We start from the raw sequence: 17,391 nt of genomic DNA on the forward strand, positions 1-17,391 counted from the left end.
TTTATAGATGAGGAACTTGAGGTTTGTGGTGCTTTGTAACCTGACCAAAGCCCATGACCAGACTTGAGGTAACAAGTGTGGGAAAGATCTGGGTGGGGGCACTTTCTAAGACGGGCATTGGCTGGGGCCAAATGAAAATTCTACCTTGATTCTTCTGGGGGAGATTATACCCTGGATTGCCAGTTTTTGCAGGGGGATCCAAATCTCTGCCACCCAGGACAAAACTCCGTGGGGTGCAGAGGCTGGGTGGAGAGGGCACTGGGCAAGGAATTTGGAACCTGAGTGAGTCCCTGGTGTGACTCTGACTTGCTCTGTTTCCTCCCACAGGTTTTATACTGCCAGTTTCCTCAGCAGAAAAGAGGGAAGATGGGCTTAGAATATCTTAAAAGTTTCTTGTAGCGATTAGATGTGTGTGCGTGTCTGGAGGGGGTGGGAGAGAAAGAATCACAAACTCCCAGACTAATTAAAATAAGAGGGTTCTGGGTAGAAACAACACTCAGTGGTCATCTGGTGCTCAGGAACCCCTTCAATAGCATCCCAGAGAGGAGATGATCCCCGATGGCCTTGCATACCTCCAGTGATGGCGGCTTACTAGCTTATAAATTATTTGCCAATCGTGGCCATTTAAAAAACCTTATAGAATCCTATCTACTCTTTCATTTGGAAGCATACCCCTATATTGCATACCGAATGCATTGCAATATTCCTAGAACACATTCCATCGAAAACAGGATTTATATTTAGCTGTTTAGTATAAGGAGCTGCCACCGACTAGCTGTCATAAATTGTCAATTAAACAAATATTATTTGTAATTTGGTGGGTTTTTTGCATTTTAGATCTGGTATTTGTGTGTGTCTGTGTGTGTGTGTGTGTATCTGTATGTGTGTGTTTGCAGACAATTTTGTAGGCTCCTGAAAGGCTATGAAGCCCCAGAGGACAAATCTAAGTCCCTTTCTCTGGACAGCCTCACAGAACTCCCGAGTCGTTGCTTCTCGGTGATACGAAAGTCCTCAGGCCCTCCAACTGAACACCTCACGGCCCTTGTCACTGCCAGTATTGCCCTCACCAGAATCGCCACCAGCACCATCATATCACCATGACAGGCACCGCCATCAGTGGTGACAGTAGAGCTGGGCACCAGAACCACCCCCCAGTCCGCATGGTCATTCCTCTCTGTTCTTCCCCGCAGCCTCACTTCAGCGAGGCGTTGCCCTCCCAGCAGGGCGTGTAGCTTGCTCTTACAAGGCGAAAGTCCTGCAGCTCGCTGGGTCACCTTAAAGATATCCACAGCAAACAGCGAAGGCTTGCCAGGAACATTCACACACTGGTTATCTGAGGAAATCCTCTCTGCCCTCCCCCACTTTCCACACCCTCCAGCCCCGCAGGAGAACTCCCTGTGGGATCGCCAGGGCAGTCACTATTACTGCACTTTGCAAAGATGGCTCGGACATGCCGAGTGCCTGGGCTGAGGTCACACAGCTGGCCAGAGGAGGGAAGAGCCCTCTCGGTTTCCAGTTGCAAACCGCATACCCTGTCTGAAGCCTCCTGTGTTTCCAAACCTCACGCATTCATGGACCAACTCCATGATTTTGCCAAACCCAGAAAATATACCAGTTCTATTTTGTACTTAACATTTTTCTTTAAAGTGATGGAATGAATTGCAAAAAGAATTTTGTCTTATTACAATAACCACCAGGATCACTTTCCCTCAAATAAGCTACCCTGAAAACAAAGGCAGTGGAGACAGAGCTGATGTTATTAAATTCCATGTAGCTCCTGCTGCCTGAAAAGCCAGCCTAACCCTCTCCTAGTTAGAAAGGCTGTGCTGCAAAGGTGTTAAAGACACATTAGCACCTAACTGATGACTTTCTTTGCATAAAGAAGAAAGCCTGAAGGAGAACTAAAGAGCCAATTTATTCACCGTGTGATGGGATGGTTGTTGGTATCTGAGACAACTGGCCATCCAGGTCCACCCCAGGACACTCAGGGCCACCTGCCATACTGGAGTATTTCGCTCAACCCAGGAAGCTAACACTGTGTAGTGGAGAGGAACCAGGAACCTGTCGGAGGCTCGGTTTTCCCATCTGTAAGTGAGCATGAAACCACAGCATGCGATGCCGGCAAGATGAAATGTGAAGGCAACGGGATGCTGGAGACTTGCTGGCCCCTTGGTAAATGTCTCTCCCCACCCCTGGCATTCTTTGGTCTTCTTGCCCACCCTCCTGCAAGAGAAGGCACCCAGGTAAGCATGTCTTCGTCTGGAAGGTCTGAGCACAGGGGCAGCTCCTGGGCAGCCCTGCACAGTCTTCACGGCTGGCTGGGACTGTGTGTGGGTCAGAGGACTTCTCCTCCCAGTCTGCCTCTCACCTCTCCCCAGCTCAGCCCTGCTGAAAATAAGGTCTTTCCCAGCAGCTGCCATGGGTTCGAATCCCAGCTCTGCTGCTTGCCAGGGAGGCACTGTTAGCCAGGCAGCTCTGCCTTGAACCTCAGTTTCCCTTTCTTCAAAATGGGGATACTAGTCCCAGACACTCAAGGGTGTAGAGTGGCTGGTGGGGGGTTAAGAGCAAGGCGCCGCCAGGACCAGTGACCTGGGCCACGTTCTGGCCCCACCGCTTGTTTATGCGGCCATAGGGAGCAGGGACTTGGATTCTCCCACCTCAGATTCCTCACCTGGCACAATGGAAATAACAGGAACCTTCCCGTTATCTGACTGTTGTGAGGAGTAGCTGGGCAAACGTGTGTCAAGCTCCAGAGACCACTAAGTGCTGAGCTCAAGTGAGCGCTCTACAGATGCACAAACACGTGGCACCATCCGGGGACCAGAGCCCGCTGGCCTCCGGGTCCCTTCACCCCCCAAGGCCCCTCCCACACCCCCTCCCTCAGCTACACGCGCCCAGCCCCCAGCCCTGGGGGACCAAATCACTGCTGCCTGGCTTCTACTCCGGATGCAGGCTTTCTGAAGATGCTCACTCAACACAATTCCAAACACACACACAACTGTAGGCTTAACTGTATTATTTGTGACAGGTGATGCTGCAAATGACTTTTATATGTTCAAAACTGGAAGAACAGTGGCGTAAATTATGTCCTAATAGAATTACTAGAGCTGCTGCTATCACATTTTGGAAACTGTGAAATAAGGGAAAACGCTTATATTTAAGCAGTAAAACAGCAGGATTCAGATTGTATACAGAGGATGACTGTAACCGTGAACTCCCTGTTAACCGGCTGGGAAGAAACACAACAAATAAAGTTTATGTCTAGAGGGGCAGGCTGGATGGTAGTAGCGGCTTCCTTTGGATGGTGATACAATGATTTGTTACTGTTTTCTTCTGTATCTCCTTCAAAATCTTCTACACTTGAGAATCAATCGTACTGGGACTAAGAAGCAACAAGAAGATGCAGAAGTGTGTCTAATATATTTTCCTTATATCAAAGGTGAGAATACACCATAGATATGTAAACGTGTGTTTATATATGGTGCTTCCCAGGTGGTGATGGCGGTAAAGAACCCACCAGCCAGTGCAAGAGATGGAAGAGACATGGGTTCAACCCCTGGGTCGGGAAGATCCCCTGGAGGAGGGCATGACAACCCACTCCAGTATTCCTGCCTGGAGAATTCCATGGACAGAAGAGCCTGGCAGGCTACAGTCCATAGCGTTGCAAAGAGTCAGACACGACTGAGGTGACGTAGTACGCGTGCATGTGTTTATATAAGAAGTGAGTAAGTTTTTGCATGAAGAACATCTGAAAAGATACATTGCAGCAAAGTAAAATTGACCCCCTCTTTTGGGCAAGGTAGATGGGGGCCTTTGTATATTATATCATGCACCTTTGTATGGGTCTCCCTGGTGTCTCAGGTGGTAAAGAATCTGCCTGCAATGCAGGAGACCTGGGTTCAGTCCCTGGATTGGGAACATCCCCTGGGGAAAGCATGGCAACCCACTCCAGTATTCTTCCCTGGAGAATCCCTGTGGACAGAGGAGCCTGGCGAGCTGCAGTCCATGGGGTTGCAAAGAGCTGCGCATGACTGAGTGACTAAGCATGCACACACCTTTGTATATTGTACCGCTGAGCCATATCAGTGTTTTATTTAATGAAAAAGTGAGAAGAAAAAGTCTTAGCTATCTAATGCTGCTGCTGCTAAGTCACTTCCAGTCGTGTCTGACTCTGTGCAACCGCATAGACGGCAGCCCTCTAGGGTCCCCCGTCCCTGGGATCCCCCAGGCAAGAACACTGGAGTGGGTTGCCATTTCCTTCTCCTAGCTATCTAATAAACCTTTAGCTATCTAATAAACCTTTAGAAAAAGGCGGTATTTCCCCAGATAGGGGCAGGGTACTGCTTAAACAAAGGAATCTGTACTGGGTATGACTCGGGGGTGAATCAAGTCAGCTGGGGTCCTACTGGACCAAGTCTACCAGCATGTGCTGTGACTGACAGACCCTGTGGATTGCAGGGCTTTCCAAAGAGCCAAATCAGATCCCAGACCCACCCTCTTTCCGTCAGCCCTACTTTTACCATAGAGCCTCCCCTGACAGTGATGCTCCCAGGACGTGTCAGAGAATGCAGGGCAAGGGAAAGGCACTAGGGCAGAGAAAACTAGGAGGCTGGTCAGACCTCCCAGGTCCGAAGGCCTCCTGACCCAGGCAGGCTGTGTGTGAACAGCGCACATCCTCCGGGACTGTGACCCAGAGAGGGGACCGGGACTTGGGCCAGAGGGAGGGGCACCGTGGTCAGTAAGGGCCCAGTGCCACGGGATCACCACATTCTGTAGGAGAAATGGGAAATATGGTGTTTAAGTGAGTGAGTGAGTGAGCATCGCTCAGTCGTGTCCGACTCTTTGTGACCCCATGGACTATACAGTCCATGGAATTCTCCAGGCCAGAATACTGGAGTGGGTAGCCTTTCCCTTCTCCAGGGGATCTTCCCAACCCAGGGATCAAATCCAGGTCTTCCCCATTGCATGCGGATTCTTTACCAGCTGAGCTACCAGGGAAGCCCTTAAGTGAGTACTTCCGGCTTTAAAATAAAACATCTAGGGGACTTCCCTGGTGGGTCAATGTTAAGACTCCGTGCTCCTAAGGCAAGGGTGTGCGCATGCTAAGTCGCTTCAGCGTCCAACTCTTTGCAGCCCATGGACTGTAGCCTACCAGGCTCCTCTCTCCGTGGGGATCTTCAGGCAAGAATACTGGAGTGGGTTGCCATGCCCTCCTCCAGGGGATCTTCCCCACCCTGGGGCTGAACCTGTGTCTCTTCCATCTCCTGCATTGGCAGACGGGTTCTTTACCACTAAATGCAGCGGCGCTGGGTTCAGTCCTTGGCCAGGGAACGAGACCCTGCAGGCCTAGAAGCAAAGATTGAAGATCCCAAGCACTGCAACCAAGATCTGGAGTAGCCAAATACATAAATAAACATTTAAAAAGAAAGGAAGGAAGGAAGGAAGATCTGAAAATATATACAGTCTTTGAAAAAAGTAAATAAAAGACCCAAACTTTTCAATGAAATCTCATTTTAAAATAATGGCTTTAAAAAAAGATCTTACAGTTTTCTGCTCAAGTCCTCCACCAGCAGGTGTCTAGGACCTTGGCACATTCTTGGGGCTCTCAGAGAGCAAGGTCAGCCCCCAGGATCTGGTTGCTTTTCTAACCACCCTCCCGCCTTCCATACAGCTTTGCGAATTCTGCCCTAGACCAAATCCATTGGTCAGTTTTTCAGGGTTGGAGGTGGGGCCTCTGACATTTACCCACCTCTGCCCGGGGAATGTGGTACGGAGTCCAGAAGAGGGGTGACTAAGTCCAGCAATGGGCTTTCTCCGGGGTAGTGAGTGCTCTGTGTCTGGAAGGGACAGGCAATGCGGCCATAGCTGGGACTGCTGCAGCCTTCCGAGGCCAGAGTCTCTGCCCCTTCTGCCCTCCCCAGCCTCAGTTTCCCCTCCCCTCTTATCACGCCCTGTGCTTCAACCACCCAGAAGGCTTCACCCTTCCTTTCACTCTCGACAGTCTCACACCTCTGTGCCTTTGCACAACCCAGTCCCTTGGTCTGGACACCTTCTGCCTCTGCCTCTGCGGTCTCGTCTCAGCCACCAGGGAAATGCCACCCTCACGGGCCAGCTCGCACAGCTCCCATGCCTCCCCATCACAGCAGCCTGGGAGGCTGGCCTTGGCATTTCCCGTGCCGTTCATTATTTAGACTCCCCGATCTCCTTCAGGGGCTTCTGTCTACCAAATGGCTTCACTTCAGGCTCTACCCCTTCCCTCCAGCGGCACTGCTCCAGCCTTCATCTCTGCTCATCTGGAAAGAACAAGGGCATCCAGACGGGGTGCCTGGTCTCCCCTTTGCTCCCTAGCACCCTGGCCTCTGGGCTGTCCGGGGAAAGGGCACTTTTCAAAAGTACAACCTGATGGCCTCTATCCTCAGCCTCCGATCTCTTCCCGGCTCCTGAAGCCTCCAGGGCTAAGTCCACACTCTTCTGCTCGGCACTGCAGGCTTTCCATGATCAGGACCTCAGCAAATCGAATCCTCTGTTACCTCCTTCCACTGTCCCCGGAGCCTCAGGCAAAACCTAATTGCTCTGAAGGCCCCGAGCACACCTGGAGGCTTTGCAGCCGTGTCTCTACACACGTCTTTCTATGCCTTTGCTACGCAGACACTTTGCCTGCCTGCTGCACTCCCGCTCGCCCCACCCAGCTCTGCGAGTCCTCCCGCTTCCCCGCCAGGGCAGTGGGTGTTCCAGTCTCTGAGGTCTGCTTGCAACTTCAGGGCTGCTTTTGCCTGCTGTTGGCTACAAGCCTGCCTCCCCACGACACCTGAGTCTTTGCGCAGGGGCGGCACTCATCTGCCTCTATGTCTTCGGGGCGGCACCCAGGACGAGGCACAAGCAGACCACCAGGAAGTGTTTGTTAAGTGACCGAGTGAGGGGGCCGGATGGCTCTATGCTCAGAGAGGGTTTGGAGGTTAGAAGATTACTCTCCAGGGGAAAGTGGGTGACTCTAGAGCTGAAAGTGGCCAAGGCAGAGACCTGGGCAGAGCTGTTGACAATTCTTCCTGGCAGCCACATGCTCCTGGAGACTGTCCCCATGGGGCTGGCGATAATCAGCCACGCTGCCTGCTACGATCCGTGACCAACTTGGCTCTAGCCACCTTTCTCTCGCTGCCATGGCGCCAGGCCGGCGCCTCCTGGCAGAGCTACCACAGGGAAGCTGGCATCAGTGAAGGGCAGAGTTAGAAAGGCCCTGTGAGGTCAGCCAGCTCATATACCTGTGTCTGTTTTCAGATGGGGCAGCCGGGACCCAGAGAGGGGCAGCCACTTGCCCAGGGTCACACAGGAGGCCCGTTCTTCTGGATTTTATGAGATACTAAAAAGGATACTCAAAAGAAACCTTCAGAGGGGATAGAAATGGCCTGGGGCGGGGGGTGTCAGGGAAGGCCCTTGAGACCAAGAGAACAGGGAAGCTCTTTCTGAGGCTGACCCCAGACCTGCTATGCAAAGGCGGATGGGGTGGCAGTCAGGGGTAGGGGAAACTCCCTGCAAAGGGCTTGCACAGTGACGGGCTTGCTGCTTTGAGGTCGGCTTGGCCATAGCAGAGTGAGGGCAGATGCACTCAAAGCTGGGTGCAAGGCCCTGTCGTGCAGGCCTGGTCCTGCGCTGTGGGGTTTGTCGTTCGGTCTAAGTAAGGGAAGCATGCAACCAACTTTTAAAGCTGATTTGAAAAGACAGCGCTGCAAACAAGATACACAAATGGCCAAGAAGCACCCAAAAAGATGTTCAAATTCATTAGCCATCAGGGGAATGCAAATCAAACCCACAATGATATCACTTCACACCCACAGCATGGCTAGGATCCAAAAGTCAGATCATAAGCACTGGTGAGGATGGGAAGAAACTGGAAACCTCAGACAGGGCTGGTGGGAAGGCAAGATGGTGCCCCTGCTTCGGAAAACATTCTGGTGCTTCTTCAAAGGATTACACCTAGTTTTATCGTACGACCTGATAATTCTACTTCTAGGTATACACCTCAAAGAAACGAAAATTTATGTCCTGACGAAACCTGCACACAACTCTTCAGAGCAGTGTTACTCATAATAGACAAAAAGGTAGAAACGACCCAGTTACCCATCAGCCATCAACTGACGAACGGATAAACAAAACTTGGTCTATCCATGCAGTGGAATAGGATTCGGGCCGTGAAAAGCACTGAAGTACACACGCTACAACAAAGATGGGCCTTGAAGACACGACGCTCATCGGAATACGCCAGACACAAAAGGGCATATGTTGCATGATTCCACTGACACGCAGTCTCCAGAATCAGCACATCCACGGGGACAGGAAGGAGACCAGTGACTTGTGGGGGTGGGGGCGGGGATAGGGAGCCGCAGCCAATGAGTCCAAAGCTGCTCTCTGGGGTGATGAAAATGTTCCGGAATCAGATAGCAGTCATGGTTGTACAGCTCTGTGAATATACTTGAAGCAACTGGCTTGTATTTTGAATTTTATGGCAGGTGAATTATATCTCTATAAAGCTTTCATGTTTTCTTTTTTTTTTTTAAAACAGACCACTCTGGCTGGTGGTGGAGGCAGAGGGGCAGCAGGGAGGCCAGGAGGGCCATCACGGGCTCCAAGGTGGCACTCGCTGAATGTCCGTGGACGCCTTGCACGGGCCAGCCCTGTTCAGGAAGGCCCTCTCCATTCCAGGGTTTCTCAACTCAGCACCGCTGACGTTTTGGACAGGTAAATTCTCTGTTGTGCGGGCCGTCCTGTGCGTTGTGGGATGTTTGGCAGCATCCTTGCCCTCTACCCACTAGATGCCCGTACACCTCCTCACCCCCAGCTGTGATAATAAAACTATCTCCATATGTTGATAAATGTCTCCGGGCAGCCAAACTGTGCCCAGTTGAGAACCACTGTTCTAGCCTGTCTTGCTCACCTGGTGGGTTCTTGCTTATCCTTCCAGAACCATTTCAGATACCACCTTGTCTGGGAGCCTCCGTTCTTCCTCCTCTGAGGCCCCACAGTCCCTAAAACAATCCCGCACCCCGACCAGGAAAGCCTCGCGGACACGGTTTACGCGCTGCTCTCCCACGTCTGTGCAGGGATGGCGCCTTATGCACCTTTGGGCCCATACCACAAGGCCTGGCACTTCAGAGGTCACTGCTGAGCCATTTCTTTTCTTTTAAAAAGGAACTTGATTTAATTTGGGGGGTCATGCCCCACAGCTTGCAGGATCTTCGTTCTCCAAAGAGGGACTGACCCTGGGCCCCCACAGTGAGAGGCTGAGGCGTAACCACCGAACCGCCAGGGAATTTCTTGAGCCGTTTCTTCCCCTGGAAAGTGCATAGGGGCCCCGCCTCCCCCAGGGTTTCTGTGATAAGCACTAAAATGCCGCTGATGGCATCTGCTGACCCTTCCTAACTGCAACTAGGAGTGCAGACTCTGAATTTGGGGAGCCTGGGTTTGGGTCCCGTGCGACTGGGGAAGTGGCAGAAGGTGCAGTGTCTTCTCTGAAAAACGGGGCTCTCACTAGCACCTGCCTCGCAGACTCACCACGAGCACACAGTAAAAATGTAACTGATGCCAGATGCTGGTGGTATTAAAAATTTAGTGTTCCTTCTTCCTTCTAAGGTGCCTGCCAGGCCTCAACACAGAGATGTCCCTATTGCCAACAGGCCTCCATACCCCAGCCGTGTCCTGGGTGCTGGCCAGGAAGAGGTGGGAGCGGATGGAGTAGATGGTCCTTAAAAATCAGACAGTTCTAGGTCCACTAATTATTATAGTATATGTTCCCTGATTAAAATCTGGAAAGTTCATAAATTATAAAGGGGGAATAAATCTCCCACGGGCAAACACTGTTAATGCCGTTTGACTTATATCCTTCCAGTCTTTTTTCTAAGTACTTGCCACCAATTTGTGATGCCACATATACACATATGCATGTCCCCCTCCATGAAGAGCTGTCCATTTTCCATAGAGGACAGGCTGGTGGTTGCCCAGAGGAAGGGGGCTGAGGCGGGGAGCAGTGGGAGGATGGGATTAGCAGGTATAAGCTGTTACATGTAGACTGGGTAAATAAGGTCCTCCTGCGCAGCACAGGGGACCGTATTCAGCAGCCTACGATGAACCGTAATGGAAAAGAACATTTGGAAAAAGAATGTCTCTCTCTCTAAATATATATATCAGTGCAGTTCAGTTCAGTTCAGTCGCTCAGTCGTGTCCGACTCTTTGTGACCCCATGAATCGCAGCACGCCAGGCCTCCCTGTCCATCACCAACTCCCGGAGTTCATTCAGACTCACATCCATCGAGTCAGTGATGTCATCCATCCATCTCATCCTCTGTAGTCCCCTTCTCCTCCTGCCCCCAATCCCTCCCAGCATCAGACTCTTTTCCAATGAGTCAACTCTTTTCATGAGGTGGCCAGAGTACTGGAGTTTCAGCTTTAGCATCATTCCTTCCAAAGAAATCCCGGGGCTGATCTCCTTCAGAATGGACTGGTTGGATCTCCTTGCAATCCAAGGGACTCAAGAGTCTTCTCCAACATATAACTGAATTACTTTGCTATATCAGCAGAAATTAATACTATGTTGTAAATCAACTATACTTTAAGTTCCAGTGTTTTTATACTGTGGTAAAATACAGATGACATAAAATTTAGCATAAAAAAAAGCCTGTCCGTTTTTATTAGCCCCCTGACTGTTCCATCGTTTCCCCACTTTTGAACATTCAGGTCTTCTCTGTTGATGAATCTCTTTCCAGCGGAGCCTTGGCTTATATTCCCATCATCTTGTTTGGATGTCCTCCTCTTCTCTTAGAACATTTTTGGCAAAGGAACCTCTCCAGCCTGCTGGAACACCCATTTTCCCAGAGCAGGGTGTCCATTTTCCCATCGTCACAGACATTCTCCCTAAGCTGAGCTAAATGCTTGAGACTGGGACCCAATCCTGTTTCTGCTTCTCTGGGGCCCTCGCGGAGATGGACCGCAGCTGGATTTGTTTTCCCCTCAGACATCTCAGCCTGGATGGTCAGTTCCATTAGTCATCATGAGAGGATGCAGAAGGAAGATTGCTCTTGCGACCTGGAGAGGCAGCCTAGGTTGCGGTTAACGGAGGTGAAGAGGCAGGAAAAGGAAAAGAAGCTGGCGGGATAGAGTGAGTCAGCCTGGTGTCTGCTTTCCGTGTGGAGTTGGGTCGTGATCTTTCTTCCTTCCAGACTCCTGGAGAAATCACCTGGCAAAGGCACCGCCCACCACACACCACAGCCAGAGTTCAGACTCACTTTCTCCAGTGATTATGTAGCACCTCTTCCTAACACAGGTGTCACAAGAAACCAGGCAACAAGCACGCAACGAACCAGGTGCCAGGAACGCCATCCACCACCAGATTTGGGGGGCAGTTTGGTGCTCTGAGAAGCACTCTACAGTCAGGCAGGACTGGGGCCAACCCCAGGGCAGGCACTTCCCACCAGTGTGACCTTGTGAAAATCACAGACCCTGTGAGCCCTGGTTTTCTGTAAACTGGGATTTAATGGCACTGGCTCCCCTGATTATTGCAATAACTATAGTCAATACCATATATATCACGTGCTGAGTTACCAGGCCTGGCAGGTGCCAAAGAAATGTTCTTTTTTCATTCTATTCAATTCTTCTCATAACTCAGAGTCAGAGGTGTCAATAAATATCATTTACTAATTGCCTTTCATAACCTCCAGCAACAGGAATCTCACAAATAGGGAGGAATTCATGACTATTGCAAATAAGGAAACTGAGGCTCTGAGAGCTTCCCTCAGGAGTCTTTACTGGATATAAGCTGCACATCTAAAATAACCACCAGGATGTTGTATCTGGGTTGGGGAGGGGGGCTCCCAACACCCCCCTCCTCATTTCCTGGGCACTGCTTCATGCCCAGCTGGACCACTAACCAGCTCTGGCAAAGGAGACCAGGACGGACCTGGCACATACAAATGAGTTTCCAGGAGGCAACGGGAGCCAGGACTCTGGGCGCCTGAGTTAGGATATGACAGCTGCCACTGGGGAATACCACGACCCGCAGGTACCTGCTGCCCCACCTTCTTATCCTTGAGTCTGGCCCTGTTCATGGGGGAGGAAACTGAGGCTCCCATGCTCAAGGTCAGCTGCACGCCTTAGGCGGCAGAACTGCGTTTCCAAGCCTCCAAGCCGAGGCCACCTGCCCGGCTCCATCCTAGAGGCTTGCTCTCCAGAAGCTCCTGGTTCCAGGTCCTCGCTCCCAGGCATCCGGGTGACAGTCCAGGAGGGCGAAGGCTCCCTAAAGAGCTGGGAGCCTCCTCCCGGCCCAGCCCCTGCCCTCTATCGGCTTTCCTTAAGCAGAAGGTCATGCCTTGCGCCCACAGACAACGCTCTGAGAAAACGCCAGCGCCCAGACATAGGGACAAAACACGGGCTGTTTCTGCGAAAGTGGGTTTTCCAAATCCATCCCCACGGGGGCAGCGGGGACTTCCGCGCGATCCCGCGCCCAGAGCACCACCGCAGACCCACGGGGGCTGCATCCCGCGCTTGCCGCGTTCCCAGGGCGCCACCCTCCGCGAGTCACAAAAGGAAACTGAGTCTCGCCGGCAAAGGGACTGGTCCAAGGTCAGGCACAGCCCGCACGCGGACGGGCCGGGGCTCGAACCCGGGGTCAGGGTCCAGCCGGCGACGGGGAACCGGGAGCAGCCGCCAGGGGCGCCCCTCCTCTCCACCAGGGCCTGCCCGGGGACCCCACCCCGCGCCCAGGCCCGGCGGGGGGACGGCGGCCGCGTTACCTGGAGCTGCTGCCGCCGAGGTGGCTCCGCTCGGGCTCGCCTCCGTCCTGCGCCCGCGCCGGCTGCGCTCCGGGCAGGGATGGAGCGGGCGGCGCTCCCGCCCGCCCGCGCCCTGCGCCTCGCACCCACTTCCTCGTCTCCGCCCCCAGCTCGCTGCTCCTGGCTCCAGCTCGCTCCTTCCCTTCCTTCCCTCTCCGAGCCCCCTTCTCTCCCTCTCTGTCGTCTCTTTCCCCCACGGCGCACGCACACACTCGCGTCCTCTCCTCCTTGGCTCTCCTGCCTCTCCCACACTCTCCCACACTGTCTTTTGCTTTCTTCTGGACCTGCTTTCCTTCTCTCTCTGCCTCTGACACTTTCCCTTTTGTCGTTATTTTGGTCACGCTCCCCCCTCTTTCCCTCGCTTTCCCCCCCCCCCCCCCCCCCCCCCCCCCCCCCCCACTGCCTGGCCTGGGACCCAGCCTCCAGCTGTGCCTTCCCTGGCTAAGAGGAGGGGGACTCCTGACCACAGCTGGAGGGCCTGCCCTGGGGAGGCTAGACCCATGGGATCAGGTGGCACCCGCTACCCTTCCGTGTCCAGCTCTCAGCCACCTGGAATCAAGCTAGAAGAGAGAGGAAGAACTGGTTTCAAGGGGAAAGTCTGGATAATTCTGCGATCTAGACTGGAAACAAAGAGGGCCTGAGGCTTAAGGGCACAGAGAAATCAGTTAAGGGGTTATTAATTAAAAAAAAAAAATCAGTGGAGTTTCAGAAATCCGCAGAGTGGACTTGTTCTAGTTGAAGGGAGAGATGGAGAGAGAGAAAAGGTAGGAAGGAGGGTCTTGGGGAAAAAGAGCCCTTGGAGTAGGGAAAATAACACCCGCCTTTCAGATGAAAACATAGAGGCCCAGTGGGAGAGAGCCTCTTTTACAGATCCAGGTATCACGGCTGCTATGCTAACCCAGCAGACCTTGGTGGAGCGGGGAGCCTGGGTGGGCAGGATGGTGAGGGTTGTGCCAGGCCTGGGTTGCTAACCCAGTGTTAGCGAGGCAGGCAGTCAGATGGGCTGCCCCATCTGATGCGTAGAGGGGAGTTTCTGCAGAAGCTTGATAAAGCAGGGGGAAAGAAAGCTGGTTCCGCTGCATCTAAGTTTCAGGTATGTGCTGCTGCTGACTGACACACCACCCCAAGTCATTCTGTCACTGTGGACCCCCCACCCCCGCCCCAGGGCTATGTGTGTGCTGAGATGCAGAGACTAAGGTTATAGTTCCTGGAGCTCAGAGGTCACAGCTTCTGGGGGAGGCTGTTGTAGATGGTGTATCCAAGTCACCAGTGTCTTGGAAAGACAGCAAAAGCCACCAAGTTGGTCTCACAGACTTTACTCCTGCTCACCAACAATTCACAAAGTAACGTGTGTGTGTGTGTGTTAACTCTCTTCAGTCATGTGTGACTCTTTTGCAACTCTGGACTGTAGCCCACCAGGCTCCTCCGTCCATGGGATTCTCCAGGCAAGAATACTGGAGCGGGTTGCCATGTTCTCCTCCGGGGGATCTTCCCGACCCAGGGGTTGAACCCACATCTCTTATGGTTCCTGCACTGGCAGGCAGGTTCTTTACCACTGGCACCTCCTGGGAAGCCTCACAAAGCAACATAGGTTATCTCAAAAAAGGTATAAATTAGGTCATGCCTTTCTACTTCCCTGAAGAAAACTCTTTCAGGGCTTTGTGTTGCAGTTAGAGTAAAATCCAGGCTCCTTATCACCATCCCCATGATCTGGCCATGACCCACCTCTCTGAGCACATGTCTCACCATTCTCTGCCTCTCTCTCTATTCCTCAGCCACAGCGCCTTCCCCCTTGTGCCCACAGCAACCCAGCTGGATCACCCCCCAGACCATTTGAACTGGCTGTTCTCTCTACTTCCCCTACATCTTTTTGCAGCTGCCCCAAAGTCAGTGAGACCACAAAGTCTGATCATCCTACTTAGAACAGTCACTTCCTTGCTACCAGTTTTTTCTATCACCGCTTTCTTATTGTAATGAAAACATGTATCACTGTGTTGAATTATTTTGTTTATTCATTTGTTTATGTGCTTATTGCCTGCTCTAGCGTGCCAGGATGTAACCAGTGAAGGAGCTGGAAACTTGTTTGTATAATTCCCTGTGTCTCCCCAGAGCCTGGAGCAGTGATAAATGCTTTAGAAGTATAGGCTGTATGAGTGAATGGACAGATGCTATAATGAAGAGGTTTAGAAAATGGAAAAGTGGGTTGACCCTGCCAAAGACAACAAAAATTGTCTATAGAGAGGCATGGTTTTTAAGGCAGATCTTAAAAGGAAAACAACGCTTCACAAGGTGGAGAGCAGCAGAAGGGCCACAGAGGCGGAGGAAACAGCTCGGTGAGCGGCATAAGCCGTCAAACAGCCTGGAGCATTCAGGCCGGCAGGAATCAAAACGTGGGGGCGCTTAAGAGGATGCCCGCGGGGTCTTAGACTCGATCCTGTGAGCCATGGAGGGGCTGTGGCCGGTTTTCACACTGGGTGGCTCCCAGAGAAGAGATGGTTGCAACGACCTTTGTCTCTCTGCTCTGTGGGCCAACGGGAGAATTAAAATGAGACAGATTTTGGCTCTGTTGAAGGATTTTTTTTTTAAAGGACTCAAAGAGGAAAATGGGCTCCACGTGGATGAGACTATTGTCCTTTCACATTCGGTGTCCCTCCCGGGAGAGGAGGAGCTGTCTGTGACCTGACTGGCCACTGATGTAACTGTGGATGTGATTTGTGTCACGTCTATGCAGAGGCTCTGGGCCGGTGAGTCCTTGCCGGCTCCCTTTTCTGTCTGTCATGAGACTGTTCAGGGGATATGCCATGGAGAGGTTGCTCCCTTGCTTTGAGTCCCAGAGTGAGGTCTCAGAAGCCCAGCCAGCCACGTGGTGGACACATGATGTCACTGAGAGATAAGTGTGATTTAGGCCGTTTAGATTTCTGGAGTCACAGATAACAACTTGGTCCTTGGTTTTCCTTGCTGAGTCAGAGGTTCAGTCAAGCTGGTTCCAGCGCTTACTATCTGTGACAGATTTTCAGAGTCGGCCACCATATGGCCCTCTGCTCCTCTGCAGTGTGACAGCTCCTCCCGTTTAGAGTGGAGTCTATGTCCCTTCCCCTAGTCTGGGCCTGTCTTATGGCTTGCTTGGACGGACAGAACCCAGAAGAAGTGATGCAGGGTCATTTCCGAGGCTAAGCCTTAAGAGGCCTTGATCCCCCAGCTTTTACTCCCTTGGAATCATCCCTGAGGCCACCAGGCTGTGGAGATATCTGAAGGACCACAAGGTGGGCAAGAGCCGGCTGTCCCAACTCTTACAGCCATATGTGTAAGCGCAGGTGAGCCCAGCAGAAGAACCACCCAGGCATGCACTGAGCTGAGAGAAATGATGTATTCTTGTCGGTTCAAGTCAGTGAGCTCTGGGCTGGTTTGTTATAAATCAGTGAATTACTAGATAAAGGGCCGTGGGAATCAGTTCCCATCTCTGAGCCCATCTGGGCTTCCCAGGTGGCAGTGGCGGTGAAGAACCCACCTGCCAATGCAGGTTAGGCCTAAGAGATGCTGGCTTGATCCCTGGGTCAGGAAGATCCCCTGCAGAAGGGAATGGCAATCCACTCCAGTATTCTTGCCTGGAGAATCCCATGGACAGAGGAGCTACGTGGGCTACAGTCCATGGGGTTGCACAGAGTCGGACACGACTGAAGCAACTTAGCATGGCATAAGCCCATTTAGAAAATGGGCTTTTCTTTTTTAAAGAAAATACACGTTAAAAACCATTGTTTTATTAATTGACATATATTAAGTTCACACATAATCTGAATAAAGCCTTTCAAAATCTACTGTAGGATCCTTAATCAAAATACAGATTACAAGCATTCGGAAACATTCTCATTCTTCTGATACTATTGTTTGAGAGTTACAACTTTTATGATTTACAAAACTGAAGCTCATTATTTAGTAACATGGACAGACATTAATCTTATGACCTTTTACTGAAAGGGTTACCTATACTTTCCTTGCATATCAGTGTAAGAGGTCTTTATTTCAACAATGCCAACTCACCATTAAATAAGCAAAACAGTAAGGTCTGCTTCAAAAGGCTCACATGGAAGAAATGAGTATTAAGTGCATTCATTCTTTCAGCACATGGTACTGGACCTACTATGTGTCTGGCACTGAGTTGACTCTGGGACACAGTGATGAACAGGATAGACAAAGATCTGACATGCTAGAAGGTGTAGAAAGACATTGAATAAGAATAAGCCAGATAATTTTAACTAAAGAGAATTGCTGTGAGAAAGCAAAGTGGGATAATGTAATTGAGCATGACTGGGGGAGGCACTTTCTTGAAGACAATTGGAGAAACTTTTTCTGAGCACGTGACATTTGAGCTGAGCCAGGAATAGGAAAATAAGGGGCAACAGTGTCCCATGTAGGAGCAGTAGGCGCAAATGCAAGTTGGTAGGCACAGACTTGGACTTGGCAAAGAACAAAGTTCATCATGACTGAGTGTAGGAGGGAGAGGGGGCATGGTTTGAGATAGTATTGGTACAAGGTCATAGTGAGGCGTGGGGATTTCATCTTAAATGAAATGAAGTCA

The 17,391-nt window shown here is 51.5% G+C and overlaps 1 protein-coding gene across 5 annotated transcripts in view; it reads right to left on the minus strand.

Annotated features, from left to right (window-relative positions):
* HRH2 (histamine receptor H2) overlaps positions 1 to 12,857 on the minus strand; it is a 49,825-nt gene extending 36,968 nt beyond the window's left edge. For all 5 annotated transcript variants that reach the window (XR_006060279.2, XR_006060278.2, XR_006060281.1 and 2 more), the window contains exon 1: positions 12,777 to 12,857. The gene's annotated coding sequence lies outside the window, so the exon portion shown is untranslated. The remainder of the gene's footprint in view (positions 1 to 12,776) is intronic.
* Positions 12,858 to 17,391: the final 4,534 nt, after the last annotated feature.

Source organism: Ovis aries, chromosome 7 (assembly GCF_016772045.2).
Source record: "Ovis aries strain OAR_USU_Benz2616 breed Rambouillet chromosome 7, ARS-UI_Ramb_v3.0, whole genome shotgun sequence".
In the NCBI taxonomy this organism is placed as follows: Eukaryota; Metazoa; Chordata; class Mammalia; order Artiodactyla; family Bovidae; genus Ovis; species Ovis aries.